Source organism: Gallus gallus, chromosome 2 (assembly GCF_016699485.2).
Source record: "Gallus gallus isolate bGalGal1 chromosome 2, bGalGal1.mat.broiler.GRCg7b, whole genome shotgun sequence".
In the NCBI taxonomy this organism is placed as follows: domain Eukaryota; kingdom Metazoa; phylum Chordata; class Aves; order Galliformes; family Phasianidae; genus Gallus; species Gallus gallus.
Genome location: NC_052533.1, coordinates 66,380,109 through 66,400,539, shown reverse-complemented (window position 1 = coordinate 66,400,539; position 20,431 = coordinate 66,380,109). Strand labels below are relative to the sequence as shown.

General features: G+C 39.8%; 1 protein-coding gene across 20 annotated transcripts in view; it reads left to right on the top strand.

Moving 5' to 3' along the window:
- EXOC2 (exocyst complex component 2) overlaps positions 1-20,431 on the top strand; it is a 366,065-nt gene that overhangs the window by 201,983 nt on the left and 143,651 nt on the right. For all 20 annotated transcript variants that reach the window (XM_046924334.1, XM_046924284.1, XM_046924332.1 and 17 more), the window contains one exon: positions 11,256-11,394. The gene's annotated coding sequence lies outside the window, so the exon portion shown is untranslated. The remainder of the gene's footprint in view (positions 1-11,255; positions 11,395-20,431) is intronic.

Sequence of the window (20,431 nt, the reverse complement as noted above, 5' to 3'; positions counted from 1 at the left end):
GGTTCTTTACCTTGAGAAGGTCTAAAGCTGCATTAGCAATATATTTGAGCAACAGAGAATGTAGCTGCTCATAAGAAAGATGAACTTCAGGTCCTTGTTAGATTTACTAAAATGGTGTCTGATGAAGCTCTGTATTGAGGAAAGTGGAATGAAGGACAGAACTAAAGATGACAAAATTCTCTCTAATCCCTGTTCTAGCCCAGTCTTCAAATACTGCTAGCTTTTTTTTTTTTCATCTGTACTCTTGTAAGAGGAAAGGGAAGGGAAAGGAAGGGAAGGGATCCAATTTAGACATTATTACGTGAGGATCTATGAGATATAGTACAAAGAAGGTCAGTGTTAGCCGACTAAAGTAATACTCTCCAGGCCTTAAAAAAGTGTGAGAAATAGCGTGCTCATAGTGATCCCTGATGACGTTGATGAATAAAGTTAAGAGAATTTTTAATAAAAGCTACAGCCCCTGGAACTGAACTCACCACTGTTTTAAAACACGAAATAGATACTTGCCTTATAAAGGCAGAAAGTGTTTGGTTGGTAGCCATGGCAATTACAGGTGTTAAATTAGCCACAATGGAGCTGCTTAGTTCCCTGATGCAACAGTAATATGTTGAGACTTACAATGAAAAATATTAATAAAGCTCTACCATATAAAGACTATAAAGTTCAAAAAAGAATGGAGAGTGCAAACTTAGATCTGTATTTCTATGAAATTTCATAAAATGGGATTTTATACTACGTAATACAACCTGCTTCTTCAGCTGACATAAGGGACTTGATTTGATATTTTCATAAAATGCAAAATATTTGTGGATACTGATGGCAATTAGGTGTTGCAAATGCAGTCATCAGCTTGAAACTAACCATATAAAAAGGTATTTTAATAAAAAATATGGTCAACTTGATACCTGGATCTATCTTTACCGTATTGTATGGCAGACACGCTATTCATTATGCTGCGCTCACAGGTTAAGAAGAAGGGAAATTTCAAGGCATAGAATTAGTTATAGGAAAGGTCTCCTATTATTGAATAAATGCAATAAAGACACAGCAACATTTACAAGGAAAAATTTAATAAAATATTGACTATAAAGACCACAACGTTCTATCCGCCCCATAGTTTATGTCCAAATCTGTGCGTGTCCAGAAGTCCATGCAAATTGCACTTAATTTACTTTGCTTTTTCCTTCTTCAGGAATATAAAATGAGCTCAATAATTTTCCTTTTTTTTTTAATCTATAAATGGTTTTCTAAAAGAGAGCTTATTAAAAAGGAGGCAAAGTTGGTCCGTGCAGGATGTCAGAGTAATGCCTTGGCAGAACCAAAGGAGGCTGAATCCAAGGACCTGGCTGATTGCTAACACCCAACCAGCACCCTGGATTCCTAATCAGCTTAAGGATCATATGGACAGTGACATGTGGACTCAAACCCAACTTTATTACTGCTGCAACTGACAGGTTTTAGTATTCTATTAATCTTTGGCACTGCAGAGGGATATTGGAATTGCCACATTCAACTATACCAAAGGTCCCCAGGCTTCTCTATTATGTTTCCACATAAAAAGAGTAACTATAACTGCATATGTTTCTATTGTAAAATGCTAGTTAAAAAGAAGGGAGTTTCTAGAGGCTGTACATTCTGATCATTTTCTGAGGAAGAGCTCATAGCAGATAGGGGAAAAAAAGGCTGTTTTAAAGAATGCAATTGTCCAATCCACAGGCACAAAAATTAAACCAGTTTCATATTATGTCTATCAGATCCACAATAAATGTAACTAGCTGCAGTTTACAAGTTGGTATGGCATTGCTTTTGATATTGCATGACTGTTCATCAGCATGACTTGGACTGGCCCTGGTTTTGGAGAACCCAATTTTCTATCTTCTATCCATGTGTGGAACTTGATTCCAGCATGCAGCTGCCAAAGTCTTCCTCTGGCACTCTTAGGAAAGGATACACCAACACACACTAACCTGCTGGTCACACTATTGTGGACGCTCAAACCCCAACTCTGTTTAAAAAACAACGTATGACAACCTTTTGAGCATCTGAGAGAATAAAGGGAAAGAGCAACACCAGCACCCTAGTTCTTCCAGGGAGATGCAGATTACATTCCTATTAAAGATTCATCTCTTTGAGAAGTTCAGTCAAACAGCTCGATAGCACAGGGAGCCTTCTGAAATTAACTGCTTTGAGGCTGTGCATGAGCAGCCCATACCTTTGGATCTATGCTTATTTAATGGATCTGGTGGCTTCAGCCATTTCCACAAACGCTGGGTTAGAGGGTTTCTGGTGATCACCTAGTTTTCAAGAAGACCTATGTATCAGGGGACCTGCACCTGGCTCATACCAGCATGAGAATAAACTTGAGAGGAATAACATGTGGGGGTGGTGGTAGCACTGTCACCCGCAGGCATAGGTTTCAATGTCTTCTTCCAGAAATAAGATAACCTTGAAGCCAATGGAAATTCTTTGTCCAGGGAAGGCATTCAATATGAAATTTTTGTCTTAGTTTTGTTTCTGTGGAAGCTTACAGATGAATGGGGGAATCAGAACGGTGATGGGAAGGTATGCCAACTAAGTGTAGACTGGTGGGAATACTCACTGCTCAGCCTCATCTGCTGTTTCCTACATCCTTGTTATCATACAGCTCATGGTGGTCTACAGCACGTTTGCCTGTACCCTCAGCCACTAGAAAAAGTGACTTCTATTTACTTTAAAACTTGTGGTGTTGGTGTGCCAGCATTGTCAGCGACTCAGCCAGTGATTAAATACAGAAGAATTTTTCCTTGCATTTATGAAGCACAAAGATATTTGTTTTGATTTCATCACTGTCACCTCATTAGACACCAGGGAAGTTAGGGTATACATTGAATCAGTTTTGCACTTGGTTTTGTTTACTTTTCATAAATTAACATGGTAATTCACTGTAATAAAATTCTTTGTTTACACAAAGATATCTAAAAACATCGCCCATTATTCTCCTTAATGTTACAGCTTTAGAAAGTGCAGCAAAAAGCTCTGTTTATATTGCAGCTGGACAGAGCACTTACCACAGGGCGTCACATCCCAGATCTGCTCTGCTCTGAGAAGCAGCAGAGAAATGCCAGAAAAGAAAAAAAAATGTCCACCACTTCCATTAAAACATCTCCCATCCTACCAAATTATGCATCCTGAACTCGATTTAATTCTATTTTTCTTGGAACACCAGGAAGCAATGGGTATGCTCCTGTAGGCTGGAGCAGGCCGAGCCCTGCGAGCTGCAGTGTGCAGAAGGCCATCACCAGAACAAGACTTGAAGTGAACTCAGTGCAGCGTGTGAACCGATCCTGTGCTTTTTGTCACTGACAAAAAACAGATCCTTTGTGTCGCATGTCTCCTTGTGCCTTAGCAGGTCTGAGATTCTGGGTGCTGTGTCCTCCTACTCGAAATAGCATGAGTTCTCTGAAGAGAAAGTGGTTTGCACTACCTCTAATTCCTGATACTGCTTGGCATTTGCCATTGCTCTGTTCTGTAATAAAATTGCTGCTGGCCTTCTAGACTACAGAAGGAATTATCCAGCTTACTCCCTTCCCACACATGGAAAACAGAGTAACTGAGAGCAAAACAAAGCTTTGCTGAGGATTCTGTCTCTTCTCTCTCACTGAGAGCAGTTTATGTTTGCATGAGCTAGAAGGGGACTGAAAGGGCCCCAGCTGATCTAGCAAGGCACAACACCTACCAATATCTGCTGCGTTATTTGTGTCTCCTTTGAACTTTGGGGAAAAAAAAAAGAAAAACAGAGAAAGGGAAGGATCTGACAGATTAAACCTTCATGACTGTGCTTTACGCCAGATGCCATCTGGACAGTAACTGCACCAGTCCCAGATAATTGTAATGAATGGAGAATATCCAGCAGATGAGAACCTAGCCATGCTTTGTCATGGCACACAACAAGAAGAAATCTTATTCTGTGCCATGAGCCCATGATGACTATTTTCAAACAAGAATTCCTTAATGGGTGTTAAAAAAGTCTTTCAACGTTGGTACTTTAAAAACAAAACAAAAGAAAAAGCAATCTATAAGGAGAAACAGGAAGGACATTTTCAAGGGCCATTTTTTGAATGTTTGGAGGATTTTTGCAGAAATCATATGAGCATGTATGAAATATGTACTGTTAGGAATATGTCTAAAAATCTTGCAGGTTTGTTATTGGGGATTAAATAATAAACATTGTGACATTTAGAAACAGACAAATAATTAAATCTTTCATCCAAGAAGGGCAGAAATCTTGGATCTTTTGCATACTGACGGATGACATGATGTCAAACATTAAATTTTATTAACTTTATTATCACCCAATGAAGATAAGTGGCAATAAATAACTATGTTCTGGAATTGAACAAGTCACAGAAAGATTTATCCCGGAGTTTCCAGCATGAGGTTTGCAGAGCAGTAGCCATACATCAGTTTCCGGTGGTCTTCACTGAATGCACAGGATTACAGGGGCCATGGTACTAATTCCAGTCTCAAAATGCAGGACCTGTCTAGTCCTCTAATGGGTAAGAGCAAATATAGTGAGATGATCTACCTCCTGTCATGGGGTCTATCATTATAAATCCTATAGCCCTGCCTGCAGTGGAGAGAAGCGCTTGAACTGAGAAGGGGAGGTGGGAGTGACAAACAGGCCTGAGGTCTTCAGCCAAGTTAGGAAAAACACAGAGCAAGAAGAACTGGAATGTTAGGGCAGAACCATACGTAGAAACTCCACTTTCCATGAGGGCTCCTCATTGGACTTGATCCCAAATCCACGGATTTTATAGAAACATTCCTACTATGGCCAACTGCTTTGGCCTGAGCCTCTGCACAGAGGCACTCTTGAACTTCAGGAGTTCAGAGCGGGGCCCTGAGCTCCATCAGGTGTCTAAGAGCATTGCGGGGACAGTGACAGATGTGGCTGTGCCTGTGAATGCCCAGATTTGCTTGAATTCACTGTCTACCTTCCCCTTCTTGCATTTTAGGGATTTTTATGGAAAACACATTTGTAACATATTCGATTGCATCTATGCAGGGGAGAACTAGATTGGCATAAAGGTAAACAACTGGCAAATTATTCATAACTCAAAATCTGCCCCATGTCTTTTTGTTCCAAAACTTTAGAAATTAGAGACTGCTCACCAGATGTTATAGAAGAAATTACTAATTTAACTGCTAAACTGCTAAAAGGCTCACTCTGGTAATATTTTCCTGCAGAAAATGTCTGCGTCTTGTTAAATGTTTATGGAATACTGTAATTATATTACATTTGCTGTTAAACGATATTGACATTTTTGAATAAAAAGGATTTTTTGTTGTTTTTTTTTAATTTTTTTTTTTAAATCCATATGCACATCTGGCTGGAACCTAATGTGTGGCACTGAAACAACAACAACAAAAAACCTCCCCGCCCTCAAAGAAAAAAGCCTTCTGCCAATGTTTTTCTGTGTATTATTTTTTCAAAGTAGCTCCGGCTTTTGTAGCACCAGCTATGATTAAATACCAGGACTTTCTCACTATCAGCAAATGTTTAAAGGCAAGTAACCAGCAAAGCGTTAGCAAGCTGATGGCTGCTGGAATAAGGATATATTTAGCAATGAAACAGCTGTTTCTTGAGCAATAACCCAGCTGTTTGGCTTGGAGAATACCTGTTAGAGTTATTAATCATATTAAAAAGTAGAAAAAAAAAAGACTTTGGAAGGCTTGAAACAGACATTTTAAGGGCTTTTAAATATATAAAAATATGGCTTTTTCACTGAGAGAAATATAAGAAAAAATGGAATATTTGGGAGTCTCTTTGAAGAGTGTAGTTATTTAAATAGATACACTTAACGTGGCTGCCAGCTATATATCAGGTGCTTCTTCCCCATTTAGTGGCTGATGCTCTTGTAAGACATTTGCAAATTGCTTTGTATCATACTGTTTTCTCTATCCACACCCTCCCCTCAATCTTTCTGAAAAGGGGTCAGATGAGATGCTGGCTAACTGGAACACTTAGCAGGCATTTATGTTCTCCCATTTCCCTTTGAGTAATGGAAGACAGAAATTTGGCTCTCCTTCACTTTGGGAACTATCCATAACTCAAAGAATCTGATTTCTACTGGAGGCTAGAGTAAGGAATACGTATAAAATTCTACCATTTAGCTGGAATTCTACAGACAGACTTTCTTTTACAGGGTTTCCTTGTCACGCAGAAGTTTTAATCAGGAGTGCCAGTCAATTACAGTAGGTTTGCGCCAAACAGACGTGAGACATAGATCAAGCTTTGGAATTGTGACTAATGCTTTTCAAGAAGGTGTTACTGGCTGAGAACATCTCCAAAAGCAAAAGTTTCTTTGTACGTGGACAGGACCCAATCCTGGCTGTAGATGCACAAAGTAATTGTAGTGGCTCCATTGTTATTCCAGGTGGTCCTACACTACACATCTGGAACTACCACAGTAAGACATATGCATGTACAAAGCACGTGCTTTTTTCAACAGTTTATTAGAATACTCAAAAGTGTACAGGTCCGTTTCTTTTAGCTAGGTCTTGGGGATATTCTGAGTTAGGCTACTGGAGTTTTCTTTTGCTTTATGTCTCTTTAAAGGAAAATGAAAAAACAAATAGGAGAAACTCAGATTTTTTTTTTAAATCTTGGTCCTGAGCTACCTTACTTTCAGCTGGAACTGAAACATTTCAGTGGTTTTTAATCAGAATACAGTATTTTGACCTGTCAAAATGTTTTGTCTAGGGGAATCTGAATCAGAGAATAAAAACCGCCTAGGAAAATTATACTTTTTATTTTATATTGTAAATTTTTATAAAACCATAGGATGAATAGAAATGTACTCATCAACAATAAAAATAGCTCAGATTTCCATCGAAGAATTAATTCATACATTGAAGTCTACATGTACTATCATAGCTAAAATCTGCTCTCACTTATCATGGTTTACATTTTTTGTATTAGAGTAATCTGCCTGTTATGTTACAGAATGACTTGAGGGCCTGGCACCACTCCCTCTCAGCTTCACGTGATCTAGCATGAATGTGAATCCAACACTCATTGCAGGCAACGAATGTGCACACTTTTGCTGTTGGATCGCATGTACAACACTTGCCATGCCACTTCTCTGCTTACCCTTCTCCTTTTGGTTCTGTGACTTTTTTGGGAAAGAGGCGATTAGGAGAGCAAGTTGTGAGCCCTTTGCTGGCTGTCATTAGCATTAACCTGTCAACGAATCCGGAATGTATCAGATCATAAAATGACCACTTAATCAGCCAAGTGTATGATAAAAATATATCTGGACACAGTGAACATTCAGTATTAAGGTATGGACGTCTGCATACAAACTGACAGCTCATTCTAAGACAAACGGGCACTAATGCTACAAGCATTTTATAGATCAGTGGAATCACACTTAGCTTGGAAAAGGTATTTGTGTTCTTGGAGTCTCGTTCTCCCTCAGAACATCATGACCTAGTTTTCAGCTGTATTTTTACTGCAACGGTTTCTTGCAACTCAGAGAATCCAACACTCATTGCAGGCGATGTAAAAGGCCTATCTCAATTTCAACTGTGTGGATGGGTGTGGATTAAATCTGGTCTTTATGTTCAGGATGCTTAAGAGTCTCAGCTTGCCCCATAGTGATTTATACACACTTGTATAATAGTACCTCACATAAAGTTAGCATCAATGAGTGAGAGTAAAGGAGGTTCTAGAAGAAACAGCAGTCATTAAGGACCAAAGTTTCTCCATCATATACTGTGCTGTTTCATATCCTCGTTCAGGGGATATGTTGTTTCTGAGTCTTCTTCATCACTGTGGAGCAGATGCAGGTGTCAATTTCTTTGTGGAGATTATATGGTGTGTAAAAAGTTCTCAAATTTTAACCAGCTGAATCTTTGCGTAGCAGCTATCCAAGGAACCAAAGGAAAATCTAGACATTTTCCAGAACGCAAAACAACTTTGAGGAATAGCTTTTCCTTTCCCAAGGGTCACTCAGTCTTTCTCATCTACTGTATGATCCAAGTGAAAGTGTATATTGTCGTAGTAATGTGGCTCCTCATGGGACATGTCCCTGAACCAGAGGTGAGCGTCTGTTCTCATCTTGCTTCCTGCAGCTGAATACTCTAAGAACTGCCTAGTTGCCAGCCCAATGAGATATGAATAGTAAAAAAAACCCTCTATCTTTCTGGAAGCTAGGCATTCCAGCATATTAGTCCTGTGTTAATCCCTGAGAAAAATAATAAATCATGGTTAATTTATTTGCAATTTTAATGCCTTTTTGTCCACGTATTTCTGGGCTGATGATGGGTGGAGTGTTTTTTTACAAAAAATTACATTCCTGCATTCATTTCAAATGCAGAGGATTTCGTATTCTATTTCAGTCATTGTTGCTGGCCAGTTGAGATTGCTCTTGTGCTGGATTAGTGCACAAGAATTCCTCATTAAATACTTATGAAATGAGCTCTATAATTGCTTTAGAATGGGAACAGAATAGTCCCCAGAATGTACACATTATTTTGAAAAGACTGTACCTAAATAGCACTTGCTGAATCTCTGCCCCTCGTCTAAATTCTGACATATTGTTGGTATTTCTATTTATTTACTTTTACAAATCAGGGGTACAAAGTTAGATTTCAGGACCCAAAGCTCTGTTTCATATTGTAAGTGCGGCTGAATCTAAGGAAAATTACAGTAGAAAGTAAAAGGTGACATCAGGCAAGAGCTTTTCTTGCTTGGAAATTGTAAATTCAGAGATGTTTTTCTTTTAATGAAGAAACATGCTTGTATGAGAAATGCCATCTGCAGGATTTCTGAAGGCAGTGGTTTTGTTCTTTTGGGTCTCAGTTCTTTAAAGACAAATCCATCCTAAGTTTTTGCTTTGAGTTTGATCCCACTGACATTAGAAAGGCTACTTGGCAGCCAGCAAGGTAAGCAGTGAGGCTTCAATGAGAAGATCCTGTTTGTCATCAGATGTCGTTTGCCAGCAGGTGATTTAGAAAGATGCAATGTGCCATGCAAATGTATATTGCCAAACTTTGCACTGCTTGAGTAAAAATCCTGTCAAAAGCACTTTTGTGCATGACATTCGGTAACATAAAAAAAAATCACGCCCACTTTGGTCTCTGAGAATGGTAATCCTCATTTTTTTCAGAAGTAGGAATCATAGTCAGGGGCTCCTCTTGTGCAGTGCAGATGATGGGCAGGTGATGTGCCACCCTCTCACTGGAAGTGTCTACAAAGGGACCAGAAGTTGTAGCCTTGATATGAAATTCAGCAACTTCCACAGTTTAACCTGATGCAATTAAGGAGAGTTATTCTCTGTATCTGAAGAGAGCTTGCATGCTCTAGAGCTTGTCAATTTTTTCAGATATTTTACTCAGTCTAATAAGGGAAAATGCCTCTCTCTACAAACGTGGCCTTGTTTATATCCTTAGACCATCACAGCAGCAACACCAGTTATAAAATGTCATGCTTCTGAAAAATAACTCATCCATTAGGAGACAGGAATAATTTTTTTATAAAGTTGAAGAGAAATGTCAACATTTTTTATAATCAGTGAGTACCGTGAGCAAAAGCAGAAGGTAGAAATGCTGGTGGTCTGATCCCTAATTTGTTTTAAAGAGAAATAAAGACAGATTGCTTCTTTTAAGATGAAGCAGTAATATTATTTTCCTAACTTGTAGTACTAACCTCTCATAGCACTGATAGTTCTGTATTGATTTGAGCCCTTGAAAGAGTCCTTATAAGGCCTTGTACTTCCAGAACTACTTTCTTTTGATACTTGCCTGTTCTTGGACAAATCTTTTTTGTTATGTCACACAACGCAAAGAATTTAAGTCAATTCTTCTTCTTAGTGCTCCCAGTCATTACATCTGTGAACTAGGACAGCCAAGGCATGCATGAATAAACTATTGATGGAATTAAGATAAGTATTAACTAACTGCTTTAATTTTGCACCATTAAAAGGATACACAGTTCTTGAAGTCAACAGAAGGACCACTCAAAATCCAAATAAGAACAAGTTGTTTACCAATTTTTAGCAGGTTTTTTAGAGTCTGTGACAGAAAATAATTTTCACCTGAAATGAAATGAACAATACAGAATAAATACATGCTAGATATGGCAGTGAGAGATGTGGACGGAAATAACTCTACCAAAGCTAGTTCTAGGACCAAGTCTCATTAAAAGGTCATAGTAGTATGGATTACTCTCTCAAACACCATAGCATTTGCCTAGAAGGCAGAAACGGTTAAGTGCTTCTAGTCGGTGATGGAAGCACTAGGAAGATGCTGGAAGCTTAGGCCATTTTGCAGCACAGATTTCCATGAGAGCAGGAAGAAAGATTTCTGAAGGCACTGAAATAGGTCCAAAGAGAAACTGATCTCTGAAACAGTCTCTTCTTTGGAATAAGAAGGTCCTAAACCAAGCCTACCAAAATAAAGGGATATCACTGGTTCAGGGTAGGTTTATGCTGTAGCTAAAATGCTGACAGCTAATGTAAGTAAAATTTACAAAAATCTGTATTTCTTGGTTTAAGAACGTCAGGCATGAACATTAAATCTGGCCCAATACTAGCCTTGCCTCCAAAAGTCCTCTCCCAACTGAACCACTGTGTGATACTATGTTCCTCTTATGCCACTGTGTCATTTGCAACACTGATGAGTTATAAAAATTTCCAAGTCACCAACATTCTACATCATGTGGAATTGTTTTTTCTTCAGCAATTTATAATATTGTGGTGGGGACACCAGTTTAACCAAATCCTGTTTCACTATTTTATTGTGTATGCTCCCTATTACAGAGTGTTTTTAAGCCTTGCAACTAAAACACCGATTTCTGCAGTTTCTCATGTCCTCTTTTATTCTTTTTACAACATATTGAATATACACACAGAAAATGAGCACCACTTGCAATTTTTCTGATCTAATATTCTCTACATGTAGACAGTGATTTGTTAGTTGCACTTTTTCCCTTTAGAAACATAACAGTAACTTTAGAAAGCTGATGTTAAGCCTCATTTCTTTCTTTCAGGGATTGCAAGGACTTATAACTCATCACAATGATGGCTAGAAAAGAACAAACAAAGCCAGTGCTAACTTGATATAAATATTTCCTCACTAGAGCCATCGACTCTCAAACCATTATGCTTGCTGCTTATCCACTAGTTTTGCAAAGCTATTTTTGGCTAAAATGTATGGAAAGATGCAGAAGTGCCTTTCATCTGATGCTGCATTATCGTTATGCTTCCATGTAGGATGGTGGTCTTGCGTTCACTGCATGTAGCAAGAGGACAGAAGAGCTTACTTCATTCATAGATTTCCTGAAGGACTTCAGACGAGTAATCAGAGCTGGTGGAACTGGACAGACAACTGAGTTCAGTATGCACAACCTCTGTGAGTGTATGAAATTAAACAAGTAAAATTTTCTCTGCCTTGGGCAACCACTTTAATTACCTTCAAGTAATGAGATGTACTTTACTGCTTCTAAAGAGGATGTTGAACTATCTTGTAGTTACATCATTATAGTAAATGATTGTTTTCTAGATTGCCCTCTATCAGTGACTTTCTATGAACTTCTTTAGATAATTGCATATTCCTTTTCCTGTTGCTTTGTCTCTCCTCTTCTTTTGAAAGTTTTCCATGAAACTCCCAAGAATTTCTAGACCGGTCACTATAAAATGCACTGCATTGTCTGACACCAGAATGAGAAAGTGGCTGAATTTATCAAATTAACATTTCATCACTGAGAAAATGAGCTGTACTGTTATCAGATACTTATATGTTTATTCAATGCTATTGATCGACGCATAAATATATACATGCTCTTTTCCCTTTGTGCTTTTATAAACCTTCAAATGAGTTTGACTTCTTCTGCTGAGAGATTTAATTGTTGGTATATGCTTTCCATGTGAATGATGAAAGTCAACCAGAATTACTGCTGAGTGAATGAGTGAATAATCCAGGATTATGATGAATGGGAGCAGTGAATCATCAGTGATTGATGTAAGCAAACCACTGAGTCTGAAGCTCCTATCATTAGAGGGATGTGCTACCTCAATTGAACATTTTTGTGTCCTATGCGGAACAAATATGATACTCATCTTTAAGCTTTTGAGTGAGAAATTAGTTGATGACAAAACATCACGCAGTTCTTACACAACGGGCTAATTTACCCATTGTATAACTTGAGTAGAACAGGGCCCATTTACATCAGGGGTTGAAACTAGATGATCTTTAATGTCCTTTTCAACCCAGGCCATTGCATGATTCTATGAATTAAAACCTTGTGAAATGTTCCTAGAGAGCCCGAGTCGACTCTGGTCCCCCAGTCCCATTCCACTACAAAGCTTTTCTCATATTCACTGGGCTCCAATCTGATGGAATCCATCTCAGAAAGAATTACTCTGTGCTCAGGTTGCTGCTTCAAAGTGTATTATTTGAACCCTGCAATTTGAATTCGTATTTCTTTATTTCTTTGCCCAATAAATGCTGTGGCTCACAAACTGGGTGGTTATGTCAGGATATGTCAGGAAAGCATACACCTAAGAGTAGTATTTGCAGAGCTGGTGGTCATAGTTGAAATGATGTGACCTATATACAGGAAATCATGGAGATAAAGAAACCCCGTTTTTCTAGTAAAACTCATTTCTAGTGAAATCTAAGAGTTTCTGAGGAGTTTCACTCAAAACTGATTGTGGGCTAGAGTAGGTAATAATAGAATTGGGAAGAAGAAACCAGAGGTCCAAGTAATTGGCTTTAATTAGAGAAGATGGAAAGTGGACTGAATACTGGATTTTGAAGGCAGGACATCAGGAGTGCAGATCTTTACCTCCTGTTCAAAGCAATATAATCAGAGCACCAGTGGCACAGAATGTGTCTTAGGTTCACCTCAGTCCTCATTTCCTGAGGTTCCTTTGACGCCACTGAAGTGTATTAAAGACAGTCTTGTCTGGCAGTATTTCAAGAGGAGGGATATTATGAAATGCAGCATGAGCAGAGAAAAATAAATGATCATCAGCAATGTCCTTTTAACACTGTGTATGTATAAGAGGTGTGGGAGCATGTGCACACATGTAAGTAATCTGGATTTAAACTGATTTTAGATTAAATGATGTCAGATGAATGGAGAAAAAACATATTTTGTGCTACGTTGCCCATGTTTGGTTAAGCTTGGCTGGTACAAACTAAGTATTAGAAGAATGACTTCTATACCGGTATTTTAGGAGAAATGACTGGTAACCAGTTAGGACGTTTCACACAGGCTTTGTTAAGTCTCTTTTCCTTTGCTGCTCTAAAAGAAAATAAAATCTGGCTAGCACAGTGTATATATTAGCAGGCTAACATACTGGGCCATACTTGCACGTTATTGTAAATGTTTTTGATACTTCTTCTAAGTCTGTGTTTACCTTGGGTAATTTCTTAGTTCACACATGTGAAATAACAGCTGGGACTTGCCAAAATATAGCAGTCAAGTGCTGTACATGTAGTAGCTTTAAAACTAACACAGGTGTCCTAGATCCCTTACACAGAATAAACAGAAGCACATGATCAAGAGTGTGTCTAGCTCCTCTCTTCTGGAAATGACTTGTTTTGAAATGCTTGATCTGACAGTCGTTCTGGTCTCTGAAGGAAGATGCATCACATGAGTGAAATATTGTTGATTTCTACAGAAAGTAGAAAATATGCCATCTGTTGTCTTTTATAGAAATGCGGTGTCATACCTGAATTTTCCAGTTTCCACTTTTATTTCTTCCTCCTGTAAGGATAGGCAAGCACATTTAATGAGCTCGGTTCACTCCTGGGTCATCCAGGAGCACAAGAACAAAACTTTCGTCACTGGAAAGGCCACCCAGAGAGGAGGAAGCTGCACTTCCCCAAGAGGGACGAAAGGCAAGAAAGTCCCAATGGTTTTTCTCCAGATCCCAAGCCATGACTACCAGCCGCCTCACCAGCAGCAGTTCAGAGGCCCCAGCCGTGGAGAAGGGGCCTGTTTCCTTTCAGTGCGAGTGCACCTTCTTTCCTTTCTGCTGGCAAGGCTGTCTGTAGACAAGAAAATACAAATGCCATGAGCTGTTGGTTTTCCTAATGAAGGCTTTTTTTGCTGGGAGTTTTTGATTCTGTGACTTTACATTATGCTGCTGTTTCAGTATCTGAAGGAGAAATAACGTAGAAACTGGTATATTAATGACATCTAATAGAGGATGAGCTGGCCATGGATTTGCACAGCTGTAGCCAAGTGGGATTGAGTATATAGTCAGGAATCCCACTGACAATGCACAGGAGGAGTGGAAATTTGGGAGTTTGTCCTCAGAGCAGTTTTGTCTCCACAAGGATGGTGTACATAAAAGGGATATGCCCATGGGAACACCTGTGCCATCTTGTTGCCTGTGTGACACTGGCTGGAAGTAGATAAACAAACCTACATATGCGCAAGAAAGAAGAGCTGCTGCTTTCCTCTACCTAAGTGGTATTGTTTTGCAAGGAGTAACATCCCAAATATGTAAGTGAAGACATTCACTTGGCAACTTTACTCATTAGGAAGTTGCATTTTGCATAGCAATTTCATTGACCAACACTTTCTCATGAGAGCATATGATGCCCATTGTCTGTAAGGATGGATATCAAGCTGTCGGAAAAGAGCTGTCAATCCTCAGGAATCAATGTGTTTGGTCTGAGAATTTGTGAAATGAGACAGAAGTTTCCAATACTAAACTATGTCTGATTTTGACAAATGTGCTCGTATTAATAGCTCTAGCATATGAGATCCTATGGAGGTATCTGGGGTTTTATTGTCATTAGAACAGAAGCTGGGTATGTTTTTCTAATTACAACATTAAAATGTTTTCCATAGAGCATAAAAAAATTATCTGAAAAAGGGTTAATTCTGTGAATGTCCAATGCCAAAAGGCTTGTTTCCACTGCAGGACTAATCTAAATTAAATTTCAAATGTTGCCCATAGCTGCACTGGGTCTTTGTGCCTGAAACATTGCCTGCTTTTTCCAGCTGTAGCAGTTGATTTGATGAAAGATATTGGTTCTCCTTAGAGCTTACCTTGCTGTTTTCTTGTAGATATTGCAGCTCAGTAAATCTTACTGAGTGTTTTGTCTTGACCTCTCTATAGAGGTAAAAGTATCTTGGATTCAGACCTAGATTCCTGAATACTTTTCTTCTAGATAATGTAATACATTTAGTTTTAAACACCCTGCCTGGCCAGGATAGGATTAGCAAGGCATTAATCGATTGTGGGAGGCTCAAGGAATTGGAATAGAGCTGCTTCACGACCCAGAAAGTTGATGTTCCTGAAGGTAAACACCCCTGCTTGGGGACATGAGATAAAGAAAGCAAGATTTAATGAACTGCTTTGAGAGAAGGGTGAAGCCAAGACTGTGTCCTGCTTTTTCAGTGTGTTCCAGTTATCCCTCGGGATAATAATATTTTAATACAATGCCAGCTTTCTTTTTAATATGATCCTTGAAATTTCTTTTAGGCCACCTAAAATGTCATGGCTTTTTCCTTCATCAATCAAAACATATTTTTTTTAACTTCAGGATGTTTGCTCAGTAGAGCTCTCTGTTTTTCTTTCATTGATTTTCTTTTTAACACACAGTTGTTGAAAACTTAATTTTGAGTTTAGTCAGCTTTGTTCAAGATGCATTACTATTCCAAGTAGAATCTGTGGTATGTTTTCTGCAGTCCAGTGCAAGGGACGTACAGCATGATGGATGATGTTTGGAATGAAAAGTTGAATGAGTACAGGCATTACCAAATTTGATCTCTTGATCTGAAAAAGAGAAATCCTTTTCTTTGTTAATCTTTGATAAGAAATTTACAGCAGCACGCTGGGAAAAAATTCCATCTGAAAAATAAAGGCTATACTTTAGATTTAGTGGTAAGATGTCATTTGTATTGTGTCTTTTGTATAAAAAGCTTGTGAGCAGAAAAACATTTTAAAAGTGTAGGGGACAAGGTTTCATAGCATCATGGAAAGGCGTGGGTTGAAAAGGACCACAATGATCATCTAGTTTCAACCCCCCTGACGGGGGCAGGGTTGCCGACCAGTAGACCAGGCTGCCCAGAGCCACGACCAGCCTATAGGTTTATATTTCTATTTTACTTTACGGTTATTTAGTATTTATTATACTTTATGGTTATTTAGTAATCAGTCCATATAAAAATGGCACTTCTTCTCCTAGAAAACTTTACTCCTATCTCTGTTTAACATCACGTACCCCACGTTAGTGGGCAGCAAGTATTGGCTGTTGCTACTTTTTGATTCCTATCTAGAAGAAGTCATGCAGATTTTGCTTGACAGATTAATTTTCTGCCTTATAAAACTTCGTACAGTAACTCAAATGTGTGGTGCAAAGTTTTCAGCGAAGTGAGAACATACTGTTACTGCCAAGTAATCTGAAACCCAGCAGTTTGAGGAATTTTCTCTTATTCTCAGATGGGAAAAAATGACCAGCTTGTCCTACATTGTAGCCCAGCGGAATATGGTCTATGGGTAGAAGGGCTCTGTGCTGTAGAAAAAAAATACAGATTGTAGATGGTTTGGCATACAGGGCCTTGGTGAGAATGTTGTGTCAATAATTCATCCTCTGTGTAGTTTGGGTACTGCTCTCTTTTTCCTCTGGGGATAATTCAGAACAGGGAGCGTTCAGAACAGGGCCTATTTCCAGGGTGTTCCCTTTAGCAATGGTGGAAGAGCACATACTCTCAATGACTCTTCAGGGCCGTTCATTTGTTGCTGTTATCTGTATTTCTATGATTGGAAAATATGCTGGAACAGCACAAGTGCCTCTCCAGTTTGCATGGGCTTTAAGAAAGTGAATCTATGGGGCACAGACCCCTTCTCATGCTATGGAGAGCAGGGGGACATAAATCTCATTTTGCCTTCCCTCCAGATCCCATTAGCAATTGGAATGCTTTGAAGAAGATATGGATGATGCTCTTTAAACAGCAATTTTCTACTGGTATTCCTTGATAACTCAGAAAGAGAACGTGATGTCAGGGGGCTAATGTCAGTGAATCAGAGCAAGTGCATCCCAAGGTTTGCCAAGCTGAAAAGGAGTGCGATCTGCTGATCAAAAGAAATTCAGTTCAGTAGCCACAGTGATATATGGGGTCTTGCAGGCAGAGTTTGTTCTCTCCTTGTTCCCTTCCTTTTGTGTGGGTATCTTTGGCCATGAAAAATACTGTAATGTTTGAGAATGGAAGATACTAATGAAGCAATCAGTACCTTGTACCACCATACTGATTCACTTTCTTACCTACTGCAGTTGTCTATCCAATGGCTTAATTAGCGTGGCCTGAAGTTAGAATGAAAGATGACAGCTCCCTGCTGTAAAGCAAACGACTGATCTCTTCCATAAGCACATTCTTGTTATAACTTCAACAGGCTGAATTCTTGGCTAAGCATTAATCTGAATAGCCCCACTTTCCAGATGCTGTTTTGCAGCAGCTGAGAATCTGGCCCCAGTAATGTTGTGCTTCCTGCCCACATAGTGCTGCCCTGTAAAGAAGTGATAACAGCTTCACAGGTAGGCAAAATGCTGGGTCATAAGGTCTCAGAGGTCTGATAGCAGAAAACACAGTCTTCTAAGCAGCTCGAAGGATGGAGAACTCAAAGCACGCTGATCCAACAACTTGATCTCTAAAATGCAGTGACAGACAGGAGAGTTAACTAATAGCTTCATGTTAAATTGCTGAGTACAGGCAGATTTGGCCTCCGTGCCTGCAGAATAAGTCATCAGCCAATGTGATTATCTTCCTGATAAAACACAGAGACCTCCCAGAGAACAAGTTGTGCCTGCACCACCACTCAGACCTTGACAGGTGCCCCCACCACAACCCCATCTCCTCTTTTTGTATCTTCTCTGGTGGTGGTTGCCTGTGAGAGGCAGGAACGGGAGAGCCCTTCCCGTCATGAGAGGCAGGGAGCACTGCAAAGAAGGCACCGGGGCAGGCTGGGTCTCTACCCTTTCCACTTCCCTCTGCCTACTCCACACCTGTGGGCAGGGGAGGGTGCAAGAAGCCCCCAGCGCTGTCCCACAGCCGCAGCATGGTGAAGGGAAGGGTGAGAGGAGGCTGGGTGCAGAGCCACGGTGGGCAGCACGCATATGTGACAGCTTCCTTCGGCTGGATGTCCCCAGGCACGTGAATAAGCTACTTCCCAGCGGCATCTGAAAGGTCTAGGAGCCTTTCAGAAGAGGCTTCTGGACATACCCCGAGGAGGAAAACGGAAGTTTTGAAAGGTGGGATCTGAGGAGAGGAAGTGACTCATGAGCTCAAAGAAAGATGGGCAGGGAGCAGAGCCGAGGAGGCAGCAGGAGGGATCCCCGACTGTGCAGCGTCGTGGGAAGGGGGTGAGGAAGGAGCCTGGGGCTGGAGCAGAGGCTGCGGCCCTACGCTTGTCCTGAGAAGAACAAGAAGTTTTTGTCTTTATTTTACATTTTGCAAATAGACATCTTTCATCACTCTAAAACAATAGAAGCAGATGTGGGCTAGATTTTATGAGGGTTCATGATGTGACACGAGAGTAATCTCTGGGACTTCTGCATTGGCTCCTCACAGTGCTCCTCCATAAGGGTGTCCTTTCTCCACCTGTGGGGATGTCCTTTTAGTCTGACTGAGGCTTGAGCTCTTTCGCTGCATCATCTTCTGCACCTCAGTGGTTGTAATCTGTGCAGCCTCTGTGAGAATCAGACTTCTCTCCTAATGAGGAAGCCCTAAATGTGAAAAATAAACGAAGAACTTCCTGGCTTTCAAACAATTTCCCCTGTTAATTATGATGTTCTAATAATACCTTTTTCTTTCTTTCTTTTTTTTTAATTAGCTGATCTCTACTCGATCCAAATAATAAACTGGCTGCAATTCTGTGCTGCCTCTCCTAGAGGGGAAGTGAGGAGAGAAAAAATGACGTTACCTTTAGTTCCTTTTATTTGCTTACTTCTAACGAGCTGTTCTATAGGCCAAGTAAGATAGATCAGAAGAGAGTCCTTAAGTTTTGTGTTGAAATAGACCCTTTTTGTGCTGAGATCCGTAGTGCTGCAGAACTCCCTCCCTGTCATAATCAAGATGTGTGCTGCACGAGAATTACCAAACCGTTTTACTGGCTTTTGCTCTGTGGCATTGACTAGTCCATTTGTAATGTGTGTGTAAACAAAATTGCATATTAGTTAAGCACTTCAGGCATTGTTTAAAGCATCTTCTTCCCCAGAGAACTGCAGAGCCAGAACTGGGAAAGAATGATTTCCTTTATTGCTGAGGTCACAAGAGTGGAATTAAAACAAATGGGAAAAGTTTGTTGCAAAAGCTGAAAATAATGCTCTACAATTACATCTGCAAAAGCCGTAGGTAATTACTTTCTGTGTGCACCTCCAGAAACAAAGTGTCACGAAGACCCCACATCATCTTACAGACAGCCTTAGCCAGTTATTACTTGAAGCTTGATTTGAAGAATGTTGTAATTAAAGTCTGTGACTATTCATCAAGGGGAGGGAAGGATGTATGCAAGATGTCTTTTATTCTGTGCCCAGAAAAAAAGAGCAGTGTGTTACAGAGCCTTCCCCGGGAGTTAGTTAGAGTTAAGATTCAATTCCCAGCTATAGCAACGTGGAGCTCATTTAATCTCAGTTAATTGTTGCTCAAAGTAAAAATGGGTTTATGTGTCAGGATCTGCTTCCCCACCTTCCTCCCAGTCTTTTCCTGCACTTTAAGCTTTCCATTTTCTCCTGTAAAACTAGGATTTGGATCTTGAAGATATTGACGTATGCAATGGCAAAACGATTTTGGATAGTATGTGCTGCATCATCATGCCAAACCTATTGAGCTTTTCCTAGAATTTATTTTTGTTTTAGTCAGAGCCCTGCTGAGCCTTTGCATCAGGGAAGGAATCATTTTCTGGTAAAAGTGTCTAATCATCTTGCCTTCTAAGTCCATTTGGACCATCTGCACTGTTCCATACTTATTTCATATTCTAGTCAAGGTAGCATTTAAGTAGATCAATCAGTGACCAACCAATAGCCAAACTGGTGGCAAACCACAGAGTATGCCAGGACATATTTGCAAGTACTTCCTTGTGATAGTCACTGCAATCACTAACGTTTACAGCATAAACACCTGTAGGATCACCTTAGTGCTTCATGACGTGGTGCTTCCTATGCTTTCTTGCAAACAAACAGCCTTTCCCCAGTGATTACCACAGTTCAGTCTCAGCCCTTGAAAGGCAGTAGACCCCAGTGACAGCGTGAGGCAGTTCTGATGCCATGTTGTAATTAACAGAATTTGTATTTTCGTGCACTTGATGGCCTTACACAGAGGGTTGAAAAGTATGTTCCTACGTGACGTGTATATATGATATTTATGCATACCAAACGTCCCTGTCCAGAGCTTTTGCACCTATGTGGATCTCAGTGTATCGGCAATTAC